The sequence below is a fragment of the Pseudophryne corroboree genome, chromosome 4, assembly GCF_028390025.1.
Source record: "Pseudophryne corroboree isolate aPseCor3 chromosome 4, aPseCor3.hap2, whole genome shotgun sequence".
Lineage (NCBI taxonomy): Eukaryota > Metazoa > Chordata > Amphibia > Anura > Myobatrachidae > Pseudophryne > Pseudophryne corroboree.
The window spans coordinates 219538482-219559561 of record NC_086447.1 but is presented as its reverse complement, the minus strand read 5'-3'; the positions used below and the strand labels follow the sequence as shown (position 1 = coordinate 219559561).

The 21080-nt window shown below is 49.1% G+C and overlaps 1 protein-coding gene across 8 annotated transcripts in view; it reads left to right on the top strand.

The window, feature by feature from the left end:
* SPSB4 (splA/ryanodine receptor domain and SOCS box containing 4) overlaps positions 1-21080 on the top strand; it is a 256317-nt gene that overhangs the window by 55761 nt on the left and 179476 nt on the right. The window contains exon 1 of one of the 8 annotated variants that reach the window (XR_010175872.1): positions 20502-20939. The exons of 5 other annotated variants lie outside the window; for them this stretch is intronic. The gene's annotated coding sequence lies outside the window, so the exon portion shown is untranslated. Of the gene's footprint in view, positions 1-20501; positions 20940-21080 lie in introns of those variants that run through there. 2 more of the 8 variants (XM_063915934.1, XM_063915927.1) reach the window with 2 other exon arrangements.

Here is a 21080-nt window from a genome sequence, read left to right as displayed (position 1 = left end):
AAGCAAACCTACCTGCTTGCAGCTAGCTTGTGCTTCTTAGGCTACTGGACACCATTAGCTCCAGAGGGTTCGAACACAGGGCCTGACCTCGATCGTCCGTTCCCGGAGCCGCGCCGCCGGCCCCCTTGTAGAGCCAGAAGACAGAAGAGAACGACGAAAACGGCGGCTGAAGACTCCTGTCTTCATTAAGGTAGCGCACAGCACTGCAGCTGTGCGCCATTGCTCCCACAGCACACCACACACTCCGGTCACTGTAGGGTGCAGGGGCGCTGGGGGGGGGGGGCGCCCTGGGCAGCAGTTATAATACCTTTTGGCACAAATTATACACATAATACAGTCTGGCACTGTATATGTGTACAAACCCCCGCCATTAAGTCACACAAAACGCGGGACAGAAGCCTGCCGCTGAGGGGGCGGGGCCTTCTTCCTCAGCACACCAGCGCCATTTTCCCTTCACAGCTCCGCTGGAAGCAGCTCCCCAGGCTCTCCCCTGCAGTATCTGGATACAAGAAGGGTAAAAAAGAGAGGGGGGGCACTTAAATTTAGGCGCAAATAAGATAAGTAAGCTGGGAAAAATCACTTATTATAGTGTACATCCCTGTGTTATATAGCGCTGTGGTGTGTGCTGGCATACTCTCTCTCTGTCTCCCCAAAGGACTTTGTGGGGTCCTGTCCTCAGTCAGAGCATTCCCTGTGTGTGTGCGGTGTGTCGGTACGGCTGTGTCGACATGTTTGATGAGGAGGGTTACGTGGAGGCGGAGCAGGGGCAGATTAGTGTGGTGTCGCCCCCGACGGGGCCGACACCTGATTGGATGGATATGTGGAAGGTCTTAACCGACAGTGTCAACTCCTTACATAAAAGGTTCGATGACGCAGCAGCCTTGGGACAGCCGGGGTCTCAGCCCGCGCCTGCCCAGGCGACTCAGAGGCCGTCAGGGGCTCATAAACGCCCTCTGGCTCAGATGGTAGACACAGATGTCGACACGGAGTCTGACTCCAGTGTAGATGAGGATGAGACAAATGTACAGTCTACAAAGGCCATCCGATGCATGATTACTGCAATGAAAGATGTATTGCACATTTCTGACGTTAACCCAGTTACCACCAAGAGGGGTATTATGTTTGGGGAGAAAAAGCAGCCAGTGACTTTTCCCCCATCTGATGAATTAAATGATTTGTGTGAAGAAGCGTGGAGTTCCCCTGATAAGAAACTAGTGATTTCTAAGAGGTTACTGATGGCGTACCCTTTCCCGCCAACGGATAGGTTACGTTGGGAAACATCCCCTAGGGTGGACAAGGCGCTCACACGCTTATCTAAAAGGGTGGCACTGCCGTCTCAGGATACGGCCGCCCTAAAGGAGCCTGCGGATAGAAAGCAGGAAGCTATCCTGAAGTCTGTGTATACACACTCTGGTACTCTACTGAGACCTGCTATTGCTTCAGCCTGGATGTGTAGTCCGGCAGCAGCATGGACTGATACCCTGTCAGACAACATTGATTCCCTCGACAGGGATACTATTTTGCTAACCATGGAACATATAAAAGACGTCGTCTTATATATGCGGGATGCCCAGAGGGACATTTGCCTGCTGGCATCTAGAATTAATGCAATGTCCGTTTCTGCCAGGAGAGTATTATGGACTCGGCAGTGGACAGGTGATGCTGATTCTAAAAAACACATGGAGGTTTTGCCTTATAAGGGTGAGGAATTGTTTGGGGACGGTCTCTCGGACCTCGTATCCACAGCAACAGCTGGGAAGTCGACTTTTTTACCTCAGGTTCCCTTACAGTCTAAGAAAGCACCGTATTATCAAATGCAGTCCTCTCGGCCTCAGAAAGGCAAGCGGGTCAGAGGCCCATCCTTTCTGGCCAGAGGCAGGGGTAGAGGAAAGAAGCTGCACCAGGCAGCCAGTTCCCAGGAACAAAAATCCTCCCCTGCTTCCACTAAGTCCACCGCATGACGTTGGGGCTCCACTGGCGGAGCCAGGTGCGGTGGGGGCGCGTCTCCGAAACTTCAGCAACCAGTGGGTTCGCTCACAAGTGGATCTCTGGGCTGTACAAATTGTATCTCAGGGATACAAGCTGGAGTTCGAGGCGACTCCCCCTCGCCGTTACCTCAAATCAGTCTTGCCAGCTCCTCCCAGGGAAAGGGAGATAGTACTGGCGGCAATTCACAAGCTGTACCTCCAGCAGGTGATAATCAAGGTCCCCCTCCTTCAACAGGGAAGGGGTTACTATTCCACAATGTTTGTGGTACCGAAACCGGACGGTTCGGTGAGACCCATTCTAAATTTAAAATCCTTGAACACTTATATAAAGAAGTTCAAGTTCAAAATGGAATCGCTCAGGGCGGTTATTGCAAGCCTGGAAGAGGGGGATTTTATGGTGTCGCTGGACATCAAGGATGCTTACTTGCATGTCCCCATTTACCCACCTCACCAGGAGTACCTCAGGTTTGTGGTAAAGAACTGTCATTACCAATTCCAGACGTTACCGTTTGGTCTCTCCACGGCTCCGAGAATATTTACCAAGGTAATGGCCGAAATGATGATACTCCTTCGAAGAAAGGGAGTTATAATTATCCCGTACTTGGACGATCTCCTCATAAAGGCGAGGTCCAAAGAGCAGTTGTTGCTCAGCGTAGCACTCTCTCAGGAAGTGTTGCAACGGCACGGCTGGATTCTGAATATCCCAAAGTCGCAGTTGATTCCTACGACGCGTCTGCTTTTCCTGGGACTGATTCTGGACACAGAACAGAAGAAGGTGTTTCTCCCGGAGGAGAAGGCCCAGGAATTGTCATCTCTGGTCAGGGACCTCCTGAAACCAAAACAGGTGTCGGTGCATCACTGCACGCGAGTCCTGGGAAAGATGGTGGCTTCTTACGAAGCAATTCCCTTCGGCAGGTTCCATGCAAGGATCTTTCAGTGGGATCTGTTGGACAAATGGTCCGGATCGCATCTTCAGATGCATCGGTTTATCACCCTGTCCCCAAGGGCCAGGGTGTCTCTGCTGTGGTGGCTGCAGAGTGCTCATCTTCTCGAGGGACGCAGGTTCGGCATACAGGACTGGGTCCTGGTGACCACGGATGCAAGCCTCCGAGGATGGGGGGCAGTCACTCAGGGAAGAAACTTCCAAGGACAGTGGTCAAGTCTGGAGACTTCTCTGCACAGAAATATATTGGAACTAAGGGCCATCTACAACGCCCTGAGTCAAGCAGAGCCCCTGCTTCAAAACCAATCAGTACTGATTCAGTCAGACAACATCACGGCGGTCGCCCATGTAAACCGCCAGGGCGGCACAAGAAGTAGGATGGCAATGGCAGAAGCCACAAGGATTCTTCGATGGGCGGAGAATCACGTGCTAGCACTGTCAGCAGTGTTCATTCCGGGAGTGGACAACTGGGAAGCAGACTTCCTCAGCAGGCACAACCTCCACCCGGGAGAGTGGGGACTTCATCAAGAAGTCTTCACACAGATTGTAAATCGTTGGGAACTGCCACAGGTGGACATGATGGCGTCCCGCCTCAACAAAAAGCTAAAAAAATATTGCGCCAGGTCACGGGACCCTCAGGCGATAGCTGTGGACGCACTAGTGACACCGTGGGTGTACCAGTCGGTTTATGTGTTCCCTCCTCTTCCTCTCATACCCAAGGTACTGAGGATAGTAAGAAAGAGAGGAGTAAGAACTATACTCATCATTCCAGATTGGCCAAGAAGAACTTGGTACCCAGAACTACAAGAAATGATCTCAGAGGACCCATGGCCTCTGCCTCTCAGACAGGACCTGTTACAGCAGGGGCCCTGTCTGTTCTAAGACTTACCGCGGCTGCGTTTGACGGCATGGCGGTTGAACGCCGGATCCTAACGGAAAAGGGCATTCCGGATGAAGTGATTCCTACGCTGATAAAAGCTAGGAAGGATGTGACAGCAAAGCATTATCACCGCATATGGCGGAAATATGTTGCTTGGTGTGAGGCCAGGAAGGCCCCAACAGAGGAATTCCAGCTTCCTACAGTCAGGGGTGACTATGGGCCTAAAATTGGGGTCCATAAAGGTCCAGATTTCGGCCCTATCTACTTTCTTTCAAAAAGAACTGGCTTCACTGCCAGAAGTTCAGACGTTTGTTAAGGGAGTGCTGCATATTCAGCCCCCTTTTGTGCCTCCAGTGGCACCTTGGGATCTTAACGTTGTGTTGGATTTCCTGAAATCACACTGGTTTGAGCCACTTAAGACCGTGGAGCTAAAGTATCTCACATGGAAGGTGGTCATGCTGTTGGCCTTAGCTTCAGCTAGGCGTGTTTTAGAATTGGCGGCTTTGTCATGTAAAAGCCCTTATCTGATCTTTCATATGGACAGGGCAGAGTTGAGGACTCGTCCCTAATTTCTCCCTAAGGTGGTATCAGCGTTTCATTTGAACCAGCCTATTGTGGTGCCTGCGGCTACTCGGGACTTGGAGGACTCCAGGTTACTTGATGTAGTCAGGGCTTTGAAAATCTATGTAGCCAGGACTGCTGGAGTCAGGAAAACTGACTCGCTGTTTATCCTGCAGGCACCCAACAAACGGGGTGCTCCGGCTTCAAAGCAAACTATTGCGCGCTGGATCTGTAACACGATTCAGCAAGCTCATTCTGCGGCAGGGTTACCGCATCCTAAATCAGTAAAAGCCCATTCCACAAGGAAGGTGGGCTCTTCTTGGGCGGCTGCCCGAGGGGTCTCGGCTTTACAGCTTTGCCGAGCTGCTACTTGGTCGGGTTCAAACACATTTGCTAAGTTCTACAAGTTTGATACCCTGGCTGAGAAGGACCTTGCCTTTGCTCATTCGGTGCTGCAGAGTCATCCGCACTCTCCTGCCCGTTTGGGAGCTTTGGTATAATCCCCATGGTCCTTACGGAGTTCCCAGCATCCACTAGGACGTCAGAGAAAATAAGAATTTACTCACCGGTAATTCTATTTCTCGTAGTCCGTAGTGGATGCTGGGCGCCCGTCCCAAGTGCGGACTCTCTGCAATACATGTATATAGTTATTGCTTAACTAAAGGGTTATTGTTATGAGCCATCTGTTACTGAGGCTCAGTTGTTGTTCATACTGTTAACTGGGTATGGTTATCACAAGTTGTACAGTGTGATTGGTGTGGCTGGTATGAGTCTTACCCTGGATTCCAAATCCTTTCCTTGTTGTGTCAGCTCTTCCGGGCACAGTTTCCTTAACTGAGGTCTGGAGGAGGGGCATAGAGGGAGGAGCCAGTGCACACCAGATAGTACCTAATCTTTCTTTTAGAGTGCCCTGTCTCCTGCGGAGCCCGTCTATTCCCCATGGTCCTTACGGAGTTCCCAGCATCCACTACGGACTACGAGAAATAGAATTACCGGTGAGTAAATTCTTGTTTTATATATATATATATAAGATGAAAAATAAGGGCGGCACTCACGCAGGCTTTTGCTAGTGTAAATAAGTCAGTTTAATGATCCGACATGTTTCGGGGACTAGCCCCGTCCTCAGGGCCTTAACCGTTAAGGCCCTGAGGACGGGGCTAGTCCCCGAAACATGTCGGATCATTAAACTGACTTATTTACACTAGCAAAAGCCTGCGTGAGTGCCGCCCTTATTTTTCATCTTATATATATATATATATATATATATAAAATAAGAATTTACTCACCGGTAATTCTATTTCTCGTAGTCCGTAGTGGATGCTGGGAACTCCGTAAGGACCATGGGGAATAGACGGGCTCCGCAGGAGACTGGACACTCTAAAAGAAAGATTAGGTACTATCTGGTGTGCACTGGCTCCTCCCTCTATGCCCCTCCTCCAGACCTCAGTTAGAATCTGTGCCCGGCCAGAGCTGGATGCACCTAGTGGGCTCTCCTGAGCTTGCTAGAAAAGAAAGTATTTGTTAGGTTTTTTTATTTTCAGTGAGATCCTGCTGGCAACAGACTCACTGCTACGTGGGACTGAGGGGAGAAAAGCAAACCTACCTGCTTGCAGCTAGCTTGTGCTTCTTAGGCTACTGGACACCATTAGCTCCAGAGGGTTCGAACACAGGGCCTGACCTCGATCGTCCGTTCCCGGAGCCGCGCCGCCGTCCCCCTTGCAGAGCCAGAAGACAGAAGAGAACGACGAAAACGGCGGCTGAAGACTCCTGTCTTCATTAAGGTAGCGTACAGCACTGCAGCTGTGCGCCATTGCTCCCACAGCACACCACACACTCCGGTCACTGTAGGGTGCAGGGGCGCTGGGGGGGGGGGGGGGGCGCCCTGGGCAGCAATTATAATACCTTTTGGCACAAATTATACACATAATACAGTCTGGCACTGTATATGTGTACAAACCCCCGCCATTAAGTCACACAAAACGCGGGACAGAAGCCTGCCGCCTAGGGGGCGGGGCCTTCTTCCTCAGCACACCAGCGCCATTTTCCCTTCACAGCTCCGCTGGAAGCAGCTCCCCAGGCTCTCCCCTGCAGTATCTGGATACAAGAAGGGTAAAAAAGAGAGGGGGGGCACTTAAATTTAGGCGCAAATAAGATAAGTAAGCTGGGAAAAATCACTTATTATAGTGTACATCCCTGTGTTATATAGCGCTGTGGTGTGTGCTGGCATACTCTCTCTCTGTCTCCCCAAAGGACTTTGTGGGGTCCTGTCCTCAGTCAGAGCATTCCCTGTGTGTGTGCGGTGTGTCGGTACGGCTGTGTCGACATGTTTGATGAGGAGGGTTACGTGGAGGCGGAGCAGGGGCAGATTAGTGTGGTGTCGCCCCCGACGGGGCCGACACCTGATTGGATGGATATGTGGAAGGTCTTAACCGACAGTGTCAACTCCTTACATAAAAGGTTCGATGACGCAGCAGCCTTGGGACAGCCGGGGTCTCAGCCCGCGCCTGCCCAGGCGACTCAGAGGCCGTCAGGGGCTCATAAACGCCCTCTGGCTCAGATGGTAGACACAGATGTCGACACGGAGTCTGACTCCAGTGTAGATGAGGATGAGACAAATGTACAGTCTACAAAGGCCATCCGATGCATGATTACTGCAATGAAAGATGTATTGCACATTTCTGACGTTAACCCAGTTACCACCAAGAGGGGTATTATGTTTGGGGAGAAAAAGCAGCCAGTGACTTTTCCCCCATCTGATGAATTAAATGATTTGTGTGAAGAAGCGTGGAGTTCCCCTGATAAGAAACTAGTGATTTCTAAGAGGTTACTGATGGCGTACCCTTTCCCGCCAACGGATAGGTTACGTTGGGAAACATCCCCTAGGGTGGACAAGGCGCTCACACGCTTATCTAAAAGGGTGGCACTGCCGTCTCAGGATACGGCCGCCCTAAAGGAGCCTGCGGATAGAAAGCAGGAAGCTATCCTGAAGTCTGTGTATACACATTCTGGTACTCTACTGAGACCTGCTATTGCTTCAGCCTGGATGTGTAGTCCGGCAGCAGCATGGACTGATACCCTGTCAGACAACATTGATTCCCTCGACAGGGATACTATTTTGCTAACCATGGAACATATAAAAGACGTCGTCTTATATATGCGGGATGCCCAGAGGGACATTTGCCTGCTGGCATCTAGAATTAATGCAATGTCCGTTTCTGCCAGGAGAGTATTATGGACTCGGCAGTGGACAGGTGATGCTGATTCTAAAAAACACATGGAGGTTTTGCCTTATAAGGGTGAGGAATTGTTTGGGGACGGTCTCTCGGACCTCGTATCCACAGCAACAGCTGGGAAGTCGACTTTTTTACCTCAGGTTCCCTTACAGTCTAAGAAAGCACCGTATTATCAAATGCAGTCCTCTCGGCCTCAGAAAGGCAAGCGGGTCAGAGGCCCATCCTTTCTGGCCAGAGGCAGGGGTAGAGGAAAGAAGCTGCACCAGGCAGCCAGTTCCCAGGAACAAAAATCCTCCCCTGCTTCCACTAAGTCCACCGCATGACGTTGGGGCTCCACTGGCGGAGCCAGGTGCGGTGGGGGCGCGTCTCCGAAACTTCAGCAACCAGTGGGTTCGCTCACAAGTGGATCTCTGGGCTGTACAAATTGTATCTCAGGGATACAAGCTGGAGTTCGAGGCGACTCCCCCTCGCCGTTACCTCAAATCAGTCTTGCCAGCTCCTCCCAGGGAAAGGGAGATAGTACTGGCGGCAATTCACAAGCTGTACCTCCAGCAGGTGATAATCAAGGTCCCCCTCCTTCAACAGGGAAGGGGTTACTATTCCACAATGTTTGTGGTACCGAAACCGGACGGTTCGGTGAGACCCATTCTAAATTTAAAATCCTTGAACACTTATATAAAGAAGTTCAAGTTCAAAATGGAATCGCTCAGGGCGGTTATTGCAAGCCTGGAAGAGGGGGATTTTATGGTGTCGCTGGACATCAAGGATGCTTACTTGCATGTCCCCATTTACCCACCTCACCAGGAGTACCTCAGGTTTGTGGTAAAGAACTGTCATTACCAATTCCAGACGTTGCCGTTTGGTCTCTCCACGGCTCCGAGAATATTTACCAAGGTAATGGCCGAAATGATGATACTCCTTCGAAGAAAGGGAGTTATAATTATCCCGTACTTGGACGATCTCCTCATAAAGGCGAGGTCCAAAGAGCAGTTGTTGCTCAGCGTAGCACTCTCTCAGGAAGTGTTGCAACGGCACGGCTGGATTCTGAATATCCCAAAGTCGCAGTTGATTCCTACGACGCGTCTGCTTTTCCTGGGACTGATTCTGGACACAGAACAGAAGAAGGTGTTTCTCCCGGAGCAGAAGGCCCAGGAATTGTCATCTCTGGTCAGGGACCTCCTGAAACCAAAACAGGTGTCGGTGCATCACTGCACGCGAGTCCTGGGAAAGATGGTGGCTTCTTACGAAGCAATTCCCTTCGGCAGGTTCCATGCAAGGATCTTTCAGTGGGATCTGTTGGACAAATGGTCCGGATCGCATCTTCAGATGCATCGGTTTATCACCCTGTCCCAAAGGGCCAGGGTGTCTCTGCTGTGGTGGCTGCAGAGTGCTCATCTTCTCGAGGGACGCAGGTTCGGCATACAGGACTGGGTCCTGGTGACCACGGATGCAAGCCTCCGAGGATGGGGGGCAGTCACTCAGGGAAGAAACTTCCAAGGACAGTGGTCAAGTCTGGAGACTTCTCTACACATAAATATATTGGAACTAAGGGCCATCTACATCGCCCTGAGTCAAGCAGAGCCCCTGCTTCAAAACCAATCAGTACTGATTCAGTCAGACAACATCACGGCGGTCGCCCATGTAAACCGCCAGGGCGGCACAAGAAGTAGGATGGCAATGGCAGAAGCCACAAGGATTCTTCGATGGGCGGAGAATCACGTGCTAGCACTGTCAGCAGTGTTCATTCCGGGAGTGGACAACTGGGAAGCAGACTTCCTCAGCAGGCACAACCTCCACCCGGGAGAGTGGGGACTTCATCAAGAAGTCTTCACACAGATTGTAAATCGTTGGGAACTGCCACAGGTGGACATGATGGCGTCCCGCCTCAACAAAAAGCTAAAAAAATATTGCGCCAGGTCACGGGACCCTCAGGCGATAGCTGTGGACGCACTAGTGACACCGTGGGTGTACCAGTCGGTTTATGTGTTCCCTCCTCTTCCTCTCATACCCAAGGTACTGAGGATAGTAAGAAAGAGAGGAGTAAGAACTATACTCATCATTCCAGATTGGCCAAGAAGAACTTGGTACCCAGAACTACAAGAAATGATCTCAGAGGACCCATGGCCTCTGCCTCTCAGACAGGACCTGTTACAGCAGGGGCCCTGTCTGTTCTAAGACTTACCGCGGCTGCGTTTGACGGCATGGCGGTTGAACGCCGGATCCTAACGGAAAAGGGCATTCCGGATGAAGTGATTCCTACGCTGATAAAAGCTAGGAAGGATGTGACAGCAAAGCATTATCACCGCATATGGCGGAAATATGTTGCTTGGTGTGAGGCCAGGAAGGCCCCAACAGAGGAATTCCAGCTTCCTACAGTCAGGGGTGACTATGGGCCTAAAATTGGGGTCCATAAAGGTCCAGATTTCGGCCCTATCTACTTTCTTTCAAAAAGAACTGGCTTCACTGCCAGAAGTTCAGACGTTTGTTAAGGGAGTGCTGCATATTCAGCCCCCTTTTGTGCCTCCAGTGGCACCTTGGGATCTTAACGTTGTGTTGGATTTCCTGAAATCACACTGGTTTGAGCCACTTAAGACCGTGGAGCTAAAGTATCTCACATGGAAGGTGGTCATGCTGTTGGCCTTAGCTTCAGCTAGGCGTGTTTTAGAATTGGCGGCTTTGTCATGTAAAAGCCCTTATCTGATCTTTCATATGGACAGGGCAGAGTTGAGGACTCGTCCCTAATTTCTCCCTAAGGTGGTATCAGCGTTTCATTTGAACCAGCCTATTGTGGTGCCTGCGGCTACTCGGGACTTGGAGGACTCCAGGTTACTTGATGTAGTCAGGGCTTTGAAAATCTATGTAGCCAGGACTGCTGGAGTCAGGAAAACTGACTCGCTGTTTATCCTGCAGGCACCCAACAAACTGGGTGCTCCGGCTTCAAAGCAAACTATTGCGCGCTGGATCTGTAACACGATTCAGCAAGCTCATTCTGCGGCAGGGTTACCGCATCCTAAATCAGTAAAAGCCCATTCCACAAGGAAGGTGGGCTCTTCTTGGGCGGCTGCCCGAGGGGTCTCGGCTTTACAGCTTTGCCGAGCTGCTACTTGGTCGGGTTCAAACACATTTGCTAAGTTCTACAAGTTTGATACCCTGGCTGAGAAGGACCTTGCCTTTGCTCATTCGGTGCTGCAGAGTCATCCGCACTCTCCTGCCCGTTTGGGAGCTTTGGTATAATCCCCATGGTCCTTACGGAGTTCCCAGCATCCACTAGGACGTCAGAGAAAATAAGAATTTACTCACCGGTAATTCTATTTCTCGTAGTCCGTAGTGGATGCTGGGCGCCCGTCCCAAGTGCGGACTCTCTGCAATACATGTATATAGTTATTGCTTAACTAAAGGGTTATTGTTATGAGCCATCTGTTACTGAGGCTCAGTTGTTGTTCATACTGTTAACTGGGTATGGTTATCACAAGTTGTACAGTGTGATTGGTGTGGCTGGTATGAGTCTTACCCTGGATTCCAAATCCTTTCCTTGTTGTGTCAGCTCTTCCGGGCACAGTTTCCTTAACTGAGGTCTGGAGGAGGGGCATAGAGGGAGGAGCCAGTGCACACCAGATAGTACCTAATCTTTCTTTTAGAGTGCCCTGTCTCCTGCGGAGCCCGTCTATTCCCCATGGTCCTTACGGAGTTCCCAGCATCCACTACGGACTACGAGAAATAGAATTACCGGTGAGTAAATTCTTGTTTTATATATATATATATAAGATGAAAAATAAGGGCGGCACTCACGCAGGCTTTTGCTAGTGTAAATAAGTCAGTTTAATGATCCGACATGTTTCGGGGACTAGCCCCGTCCTCAGGGCCTTAACCGTTAAGGCCCTGAGGACGGGGCTAGTCCCCGAAACATGTCGGATCATTAAACTGACTTATTTACACTAGCAAAAGCCTGCGTGAGTGCCGCCCTTATTTTTCATCTTATATATATATATATATATATATATAAAATAAGAATTTACTCACCGGTAATTCTATTTCTCGTAGTCCGTAGTGGATGCTGGGAACTCCGTAAGGACCATGGGGAATAGACGGGCTCCGCAGGAGACTGGACACTCTAAAAGAAAGATTAGGTACTATCTGGTGTGCACTGGCTCCTCCCTCTATGCCCCTCCTCCAGACCTCAGTTAGAATCTGTGCCCGGCCAGAGCTGGATGCACCTAGTGGGCTCTCCTGAGCTTGCTAGAAAAGAAAGTATTTGTTAGGTTTTTTTATTTTCAGTGAGATCCTGCTGGCAACAGACTCACTGCTACGTGGGACTGAGGGGAGAAAAGCAAACCTACCTGCTTGCAGCTAGCTTGTGCTTCTTAGGCTACTGGACACCATTAGCTCCAGAGGGTTCGAACACAGGGCCTGACCTCGATCGTCCGTTCCCGGAGCCGCGCCGCCGTCCCCCTTGCAGAGCCAGAAGACAGAAGAGAACGACGAAAACGGCGGCTGAAGACTCCTGTCTTCATTAAGGTAGCGTACAGCACTGCAGCTGTGCGCCATTGCTCCCACAGCACACCACACACTCCGGTCACTGTAGGGTGCAGGGGCGCTGGGGGGGGGGGGGGGCGCCCTGGGCAGCAATTATAATACCTTTTGGCACAAATTATACACATAATACAGTCTGGCACTGTATATGTGTACAAACCCCCGCCATTAAGTCACACAAAACGCGGGACAGAAGCCTGCCGCTGAGGGGGCGGGGCCTTCTTCCTCAGCACACCAGCGCCATTTTCCCTTCACAGCTCCGCTGGAAGCAGCTCCCCAGGCTCTCCCCTGCAGTATCTGGATACAAGAAGGGTAAAAAAGAGAGGGGGGGCACTTAAATTTAGGCGCAAATAAGATAAGTAAGCTGGGAAAAATCACTTATTATAGTGTACATCCCTGTGTTATATAGCGCTGTGGTGTGTGCTGGCATACTCTCTCTCTGTCTCCCCAAAGGACTTTGTGGGGTCCTGTCCTCAGTCAGAGCATTCCCTGTGTGTGTGCGGTGTGTCGGTACGGCTGTGTCGACATGTTTGATGAGGAGGGTTACGTGGAGGCGGAGCAGGGGCAGATTAGTGTGGTGTCGCCCCCGACGGGGCCGACACCTGATTGGATGGATATGTGGAAGGTCTTAACCGACAGTGTCAACTCCTTACATAAAAGGTTCGATGACGCAGCAGCCTTGGGACAGCCGGGGTCTCAGCCCGCGCCTGCCCAGGCGACTCAGAGGCCGTCAGGGGCTCATAAACGCCCTCTGGCTCAGATGGTAGACACAGATGTCGACACGGAGTCTGACTCCAGTGTAGATGAGGATGAGACAAATGTACAGTCTACAAAGGCCATCCGATGCATGATTACTGCAATGAAAGATGTATTGCACATTTCTGACGTTAACCCAGTTACCACCAAGAGGGGTATTATGTTTGGGGAGAAAAAGCAGCCAGTGACTTTTCCCCCATCTGATGAATTAAATGATTTGTGTGAAGAAGCGTGGAGTTCCCCTGATAAGAAACTAGTGATTTCTAAGAGGTTACTGATGGCGTACCCTTTCCCGCCAACGGATAGGTTACGTTGGGAAACATCCCCTAGGGTGGACAAGGCGCTCACACGCTTATCTAAAAGGGTGGCACTGCCGTCTCAGGATACGGCCGCCCTAAAGGAGCCTGCGGATAGAAATCAGGAAGCTATCCTGAAGTCTGTGTATACACATTCTGGTACTCTACTGAGACCTGCTATTGCTTCAGCCTGGATGTGTAGTCCGGCAGCAGCATGGACTGATACCCTGTCAGACAACATTGATTCCCTCGACAGGGATACTATTTTGCTAACCATGGAACATATAAAAGACGTCGTCTTATATATGCGGGATGCCCAGAGGGACATTTGCCTTCTGGCATCTAGAATTAATGCAATGTCCGTTTCTGCCAGGAGAGTATTATGGACTCGGCAGTGGACAGGTGATGCTGATTCTAAAAAACACATGGAGGTTTTGCCTTATAAGGGTGAGGAATTGTTTGGGGACGGTCTCTCGGACCTCGTATCCACAGCAACAGCTGGGAAGTCGACTTTTTTACCTCAGGTTCCCTTACAGTCTAAGAAAGCACCGTATTATCAAATGCAGTCCTCTCGGCCTCAGAAAGGCAAGCGGGTCAGAGGCCCATCCTTTCTGGCCAGAGGCAGGGGTAGAGGAAAGAAGCTGCACCAGGCAGCCAGTTCCCAGGAACAAAAATCCTCCCCTGCTTCCACTAAGTCCACCGCATGACGTTGGGGCTCCACTGGCGGAGCCAGGTGCGGTGGGGGCGCGTCTCCGAAACTTCAGCAACCAGTGGGTTCGCTCACAAGTGGATCTCTGGGCTGTACAAATTGTATCTCAGGGATACAAGCTGGAGTTCGAGGCGACTCCCCCTCGCCGTTACCTCAAATCAGTCTTGCCAGCTCCTCCCAGGGAAAGGGAGATAGTACTGGCGGCAATTCACAAGCTGTACCTCCAGCAGGTGATAATCAAGGTCCCCCTCCTTCAACAGGGAAGGGGTTACTATTCCACAATGTTTGTGGTACCGAAACCGGACGGTTCGGTGAGACCCATTCTAAATTTAAAATCCTTGAACACTTATATAAAGAAGTTCAAGTTCAAAATGGAATCGCTCCGGGCGGTTATTGCAAGCCTGGAAGAGGGGGATTTTATGGTGTCGCTGGACATCAAGGATGCTTACTTGCATGTCCCCATTTACCCACCTCACCAGGAGTACCTCAGGTTTGTGGTAAAGAACTGTCATTACCAATTCCAGATGTTGCCGTTTGGTCTCTCCACGGCTCCGAGAATATTTACCAAGGTAATGGCCGAAATGATGATACTCCTTCGAAGAAAGGGAGTTATAATTATCCCGTACTTGGACGATCTCCTCATAAAGGCGAGGTCCAAAGAGCAGTTGTTGCTCAGCGTAGCACTCTCTCAGGAAGTGTTGCAACGGCACGGCTGGATTCTGAATATCCCAAAGTCGCAGTTGATTCCTACGACGCGTCTGCTTTTCCTGGGACTGATTCTGGACACAGAACAGAAGAAGGTGTTTCTCCCGGAGCAGAAGGCCCAGGAATTGTCATCTCTGGTCAGGGACCTCCTGAAACCAAAACAGGTGTCGGTGCATCACTGCACGCGAGTCCTGGGAAAGATGGTGGCTTCTTACGAAGCAATTCCCTTCGGCAGGTTCCATGCAAGGATCTTTCAGTGGGATCTGTTGGACAAATGGTCCGGATCGCATCTTCAGATGCATCGGTTTATCACCCTGTCCCCAAGGGCCAGGGTGTCTCTGCTGTGGTGGCTGCAGAGTGCTCATCTTCTCGAGGGACGCAGGTTCGGCATACAGGACTGGGTCCTGGTGACCACGGATGCAAGCCTCCGAGGATGGGGGGCAGTCACTCAGGGAAGAAACTTCCAAGGACAGTGGTCAAGTCTGGAGACTTCTCTACACATAAATATATTGGAACTAAGGGCCATCTACAACGCCCTGAGTCAAGCAGAGCCCCTGCTTCAAAACCAATCAGTACTGATTCAGTCAGACAACATCACGGCGGTCGCCCATGTAAACCGCCAGGGCGGCACAAGAAGTAGGATGGCAATGGCAGAAGCCACAAGGATTCTTCGATGGGCGGAGAATCACGTGCTAGCACTGTCAGCAGTGTTCATTCCGGGAGTGGACAACTGGGAAGCAGACTTCCTCAGCAGGCACAACCTCCACCCGGGAGAGTGGGGACTTCATCAAGAAGTCTTCACACAGATTGTAAATCGTTGGGAACTGCCACAGGTGGACATGATGGCGTCCCGCCTCAACAAAAAGCTAAAAAAATATTGCGCCAGGTCACGGGACCCTCAGGCGATAGCTGTGGACGCACTAGTGACACCGTGGGTGTACCAGTCGGTTTATGTGTTCCCTCCTCTTCCTCTCATACCCAAGGTACTGAGGATAGTAAGAAAGAGAGGAGTAAGAACTATACTCATCATTCCAGATTGGCCAAGAAGAACTTGGTACCCAGAACTACAAGAAATGATCTCAGAGGACCCATGGCCTCTGCCTCTCAGACAGGACCTGTTACAGCAGGGGCCCTGTCTGTTCTAAGACTTACCGCGGCTGCGTTTGACGGCATGGCGGTTGAACGCCGGATCCTAACGGAAAAGGGCATTCCGGATGAAGTGATTCCTACGCTGATAAAAGCTAGGAAGGATGTGACAGCAAAGCATTATCACCGCATATGGCGGAAATATGTTGCTTGGTGTGAGGCCAGGAAGGCCCCAACAGAGGAATTCCAGCTTCCTACAGTCAGGGGTGACTATGGGCCTAAAATTGGGGTCCATAAAGGTCCAGATTTCGGACCTATCTACTTTCTTTCAAAAAGAACTGGCTTCACTGCCTGAAGTTCAGACGTTTGTTAAGGGAGTGCTGCATATTCAGCCCCCTTTTGTGCCTCCAGTGGCACCTTGGGATCTTAACGTTGTGTTGGATTTCCTGAAATCACACTGGTTTGAGCCACTTAAGACCGTGGAGCTAAAGTATCTCACATGGAAGGTGGTCATGCTGTTGGCCTTAGCTTCAGCTAGGCGTGTTTTAGAATTGGCGGCTTTGTCATGTAAAAGCCCTTATCTGATCTTTCATATGGACAGGGCAGAGTTGAGGACTCGTCCCTAATTTCTCCCTAAGGTGGTATCAGCGTTTCATTTGAACCAGCCTATTGTGGTGCCTGCGGCTACTCGGGACTTGGAGGACTCCAGGTTACTTGATGTAGTCAGGGCTTTGAAAATCTATGTAGCCAGGACTGCTGGAGTCAGGAAAACTGACTCGCTGTTTATCCTGCAGGCACCCAACAAACTGGGTGCTCCGGCTTCAAAGCAAACTATTGCGCGCTGGATCTGTAACACGATTCAGCAAGCTCATTCTGCGGCAGGGTTACCGCATCCTAAATCAGTAAAAGCCCATTCCACAAGGAAGGTGGGCTCTTCTTGGGCGGCTGCCCGAGGGGTCTCGGCTTTACAGCTTTGCCGAGCTGCTACTTGGTCGGGTTCAAACACATTTGCTAAGTTCTACAAGTTTGATACCCTGGCTGAGAAGGACCTTGCCTTTGCTCATTCGGTGCTGCAGAGTCATCCGCACTCTCCTGCCCGTTTGGGAGCTTTGGTATAATCCCCATGGTCCTTACGGAGTTCCCAGCATCCACTAGGACGTCAGAGAAAATAAGAATTTACTCACCGGTAATTCTATTTCTCGTAGTCCGTAGTGGATGCTGGGCGCCCGTCCCAAGTGCGGACTCTCTGCAATACATGTATATAGTTATTGCTTAACTAAAGGGTTATTGTTATGAGCCATCTGTTACTGAGGCTCAGTTGTTGTTCATACTGTTAACTGGGTATGGTTATCACAAGTTGTACAGTGTGATTGGTGTGGCTGGTATGAGTCTTACCCTGGATTCCAAATCCTTTCCTTGTTGTGTCAGCTCTTCCGGGCACAGTTTCCTTAACTGAGGTCTGGAGGAGGGGCATAGAGGGAGGAGCCAGTGCACACCAGATAGTACCTAATCTTTCTTTTAGAGTGCCCAGTCTCCTGCGGAGCCCGTCTATTCCCCATGGTCCTTACGGAGTTCCCAGCATCCACTACGGACTACGAGAAATAGAATTACCGGTGAGTAAATTCTTATTTTATATATATATATATAAGATGAAAAATAAGGGCGGCACTCACGCAGGCTTTTGCTAGTGTAAATAAGTCAGTTTAATGATCCGACATGTTTCGGGGACTAGCCCCGTCCTCAGGGCCTTAACCGTTAAGGCCCTGAGGACGGGGCTAGTCCCCGAAACATGTCGGATCATTAAACTGACTTATTTACACTAGCAAAAGCCTGCGTGAGTGCCGCCCTTATTTTTCATCTTATACACTGAGGAGCAACACCTCTGGGAGGGCACCACAGCGCCTAATTTTGTAAAGAGGAGTGCCGGGACTTTCTGTTCTTTATATATATATATATATATATATATATATATATATATATATATATATATATATATATATAATATATATATATATATATAAAAAACTGGGGGGATAGGGGTACTGGCGACGAGTGTGGCTAAAAACTATGTTTTAAAAGCTTAAAATTAGAAGCCAAAAAAATTCTAAAATTTATAAAAATATTTTTAATATATATGAGAGTAAAAACAGTTTCCAAGAATGGTTTTAAAAAACAAGAATAAAAAACTTTTGTCCATAAATGAAAAATGTATAAAATGAAAAATATAAATACACTTAAAAGGATAGGAATTCAAAACTTAGCTTGTAAATAGTGGGTGGTCAGTATAAGCCCAACGCGTTTCGTCTTAACAGACCCCTTGAAGAAGTCTGTTGAGACGAAACGCGTTGGGCTTATACTGACCACCCACTATTTACAAGCTAAGTTTTGAATTCCTATCCTTAAGTGTATTTATATTTTTCATTTTATACATTTTTCATTTATGGACAAAAGTTTTTTATTCTTGTTTTTTAAAACCATTCTTGGAAACTGTTTTTACTCTCATATACATTAAAAATATTTTTATAAATTTTAGATTTTTTTTGGCTTCTAATTTTAAGCTTTTAAAACATAGTTTTTAGCCACACTCGTCGCCAGTACCCCTATCCCCCCAGTTTTATACCTTTTAACATTACCATACCAGTTTTGTATTTTTAGGGGTAGGCAGACACCATTTTGAAAGGTTACGTGGGCTTAAAGCTTTGATAACAGAAATTTCTAATATATTCATACAGTCTTTTACTGAGATTTAACCTCACAAGTGGCGCTATACTATCCTTTTTTCATATATATATATATATATATATATATATACTGTACAATAACCCAGAACCTAAAACATAAACTTTAAGTATAGCCAACTTTACTTTTTTTTTTTTTTTTACTCTGCTGGCAGGCTGGAGGCTGGGCGCTAGCTCCATAAGCCACCAGGGATCCCTCCTTCCTCCTTGTTTCATGCAGCCTGCGAGCGCAGCTAATGACTGAGTCGCAGGCTGCTGCTTCATAGACTATTGGACGCCACCTGTGTTTGACAGTGGTAAGCCGGGGGCTGGGACAGGCAGCCGGTAGCCGGGACATCTGTCGAACAGATGTCGCTTAGCTGCACTGCGTGTGGCGCCGGCTTTTAGCAGTGCAGCTGGGAGCCGGGAGTGCACCAGCACTGTGGCGGGTGGCGGCGGCTTTTTTTAAACCCCCGGAGCCACCCCCTTTATCCGGTTCTGCACTATGTAGTGGACTGACATATTAATTATACTAATGACATAATACAGATATCATCCATAGCCTGTAGTTGAACATTGCTCGAGTACTTAGTTAGGGCCTTATTCAGGTTTGTTAGTAAACCAAAAAAGCACACTACTGGGCAAAGCCATGTTGCACTGCAGGTGGGGCAAATTTAACATTTGCAGAGAGAGTTAGATTTGGGTGGGTCATATTGATTCTGTGCAAGGTAAATACTGGCTGCTTTATTTTTACACTGAAATTTAGATTTCAGTTTGGACACACCACACCCAAATCTAACTCTCTCTGCACATGTTACATCTGCCCCACCTGCAGTGCAGCATGGTTTTGCCCATTAGTATGCTTTTTTTGGTTTGCTAATGAACCTGAATAAGGCCTTTTGTTGCCATGCCTCAATGTTGTGTTGTTTCGGTATAGATCACAAGGAGTTCTCCTTCCTTACTACATACTTGCCTGCTCACCTGGAAAATCTCACATATTTACCTTAGTGAAGTTGTCGTTCCAAGGGATTAATGGCTCTATATACTGTGAGTCGCAACTTCACGGTCAGGCACTCGGCTCAATGGGACAATCGTGGCATTGAGCTGTGGTTAGGGGGCGCTATGACACAAATCATTGGCACAATTTCCCCCAATTCTCACACCATTATCAAAATTAAACATTGACCAGTACAGCAGTGGCCTGCTTACTTAATTATGGTTAACACACAAGACTATTCATGGGAATCTTTATTAACTATTGGGACTTGGTGCCAATGATTATAATTTCTTATAGTTGATTATCATTGCGATAAGAAATGAAGGATCACCAAGATTTACCATTAAACACATTGGGCCTAATTCAGATCTGATCGCAGCAGCAAATTTGTTAGCAAATGGGCAAAACCATGTGCACTGCAGGGGGAGGGGGGGCAGATATAACATGTGCAAAGAGTTAGATTTGGGTGGGTTATATTGTTTCTGTGCAGGGTAAATAATGGCTGCTTTATTTTTACACTGCACTTTAGATTTCAGTTTGAACACACCACACCCAAATCTAACTCTCTCTGCACATGTTATATCTGCCCCCCCTGCAGTGCACATGGTTTTGCCCATTTGCTAACAAATTTGCTGCTACGATCAGATCTGAATTAGGCCCATTGAGCGGTATTCAAATGATATATCACGCCCAATCTCCTTTCTAAAGTTATCCCCGTTATCGCACATATCACGCCCATAGTAATAAGGTTTAGCTGCGGAAAATGTTGGGCGCCTCGCTACCCCGGGGATGGCGAGCTGAAATGATCATATCACGCCCGTCAGCAGAAACAGAACAGGTGTGGAAGGGAGTGAAAAGAAGTGAATATCACCCATTGGATGTGTTAGAAGTAAAGTGATCGATAATGCAAACACTTTACTTCTGGGCTTGGGACCCCGCCACACTCCAGCACATGTACAAGTGGCCATCGCTGGCGAGGGATCTTTTCTTTTACTTTTGCAAAATTGAACCCATAGGCTACAAATCAAATGCCATCTGAAGATGTTGTTAGCCACTGGGTCCAAGAACTTGCTAAAGTTGGCATTTTAGCAGCCCCCATATACAGATGTTGCCACTCTCATCCATCCTGCGCTGTCCAGAATGTAAAGCGGCAGTTGGGAGCAACGGTTAGAAAAGAGGTGACCAAGCTGCACTGTGGGATGGAGGGATGCCTGCATAGACTGATTAAATAAACCTGCTTTCCATCCTGTCCATCACCCATAACAAACCCTGACTAAATAAACTCTACAGAACTTGATTGCATCTGACACCACGACCATCCCCTGTGACTTTGCCGGACTCCTACTCCAGAACCAGGAAACTCCAGATCACAACCTCAGGAGGGTGGCCCCATTGTATTCTACGGTGCGGAAGTGGAGGGATACGGGGCTTGACTCCACCTCTCCTCCTGCATCATAGCCAGTTAAGTCCTGGCCAGCCACTTGTGTCTCAGCGCAGAGTCAAGTAGTGAAACAGCACAGCGCCACAGACATCCAAATGTAAGTTGCCTTTCCCCTGCACCAAAGCTGCCGCTCTTCCCAGCCTTATTCATGGAGATTCATCATCTCTCTCCCAATAGTATGAATGAGTCCCGGGTCGCAAAGACCTGGCAACCCGTTCACACTGCACTTCTACCCAGG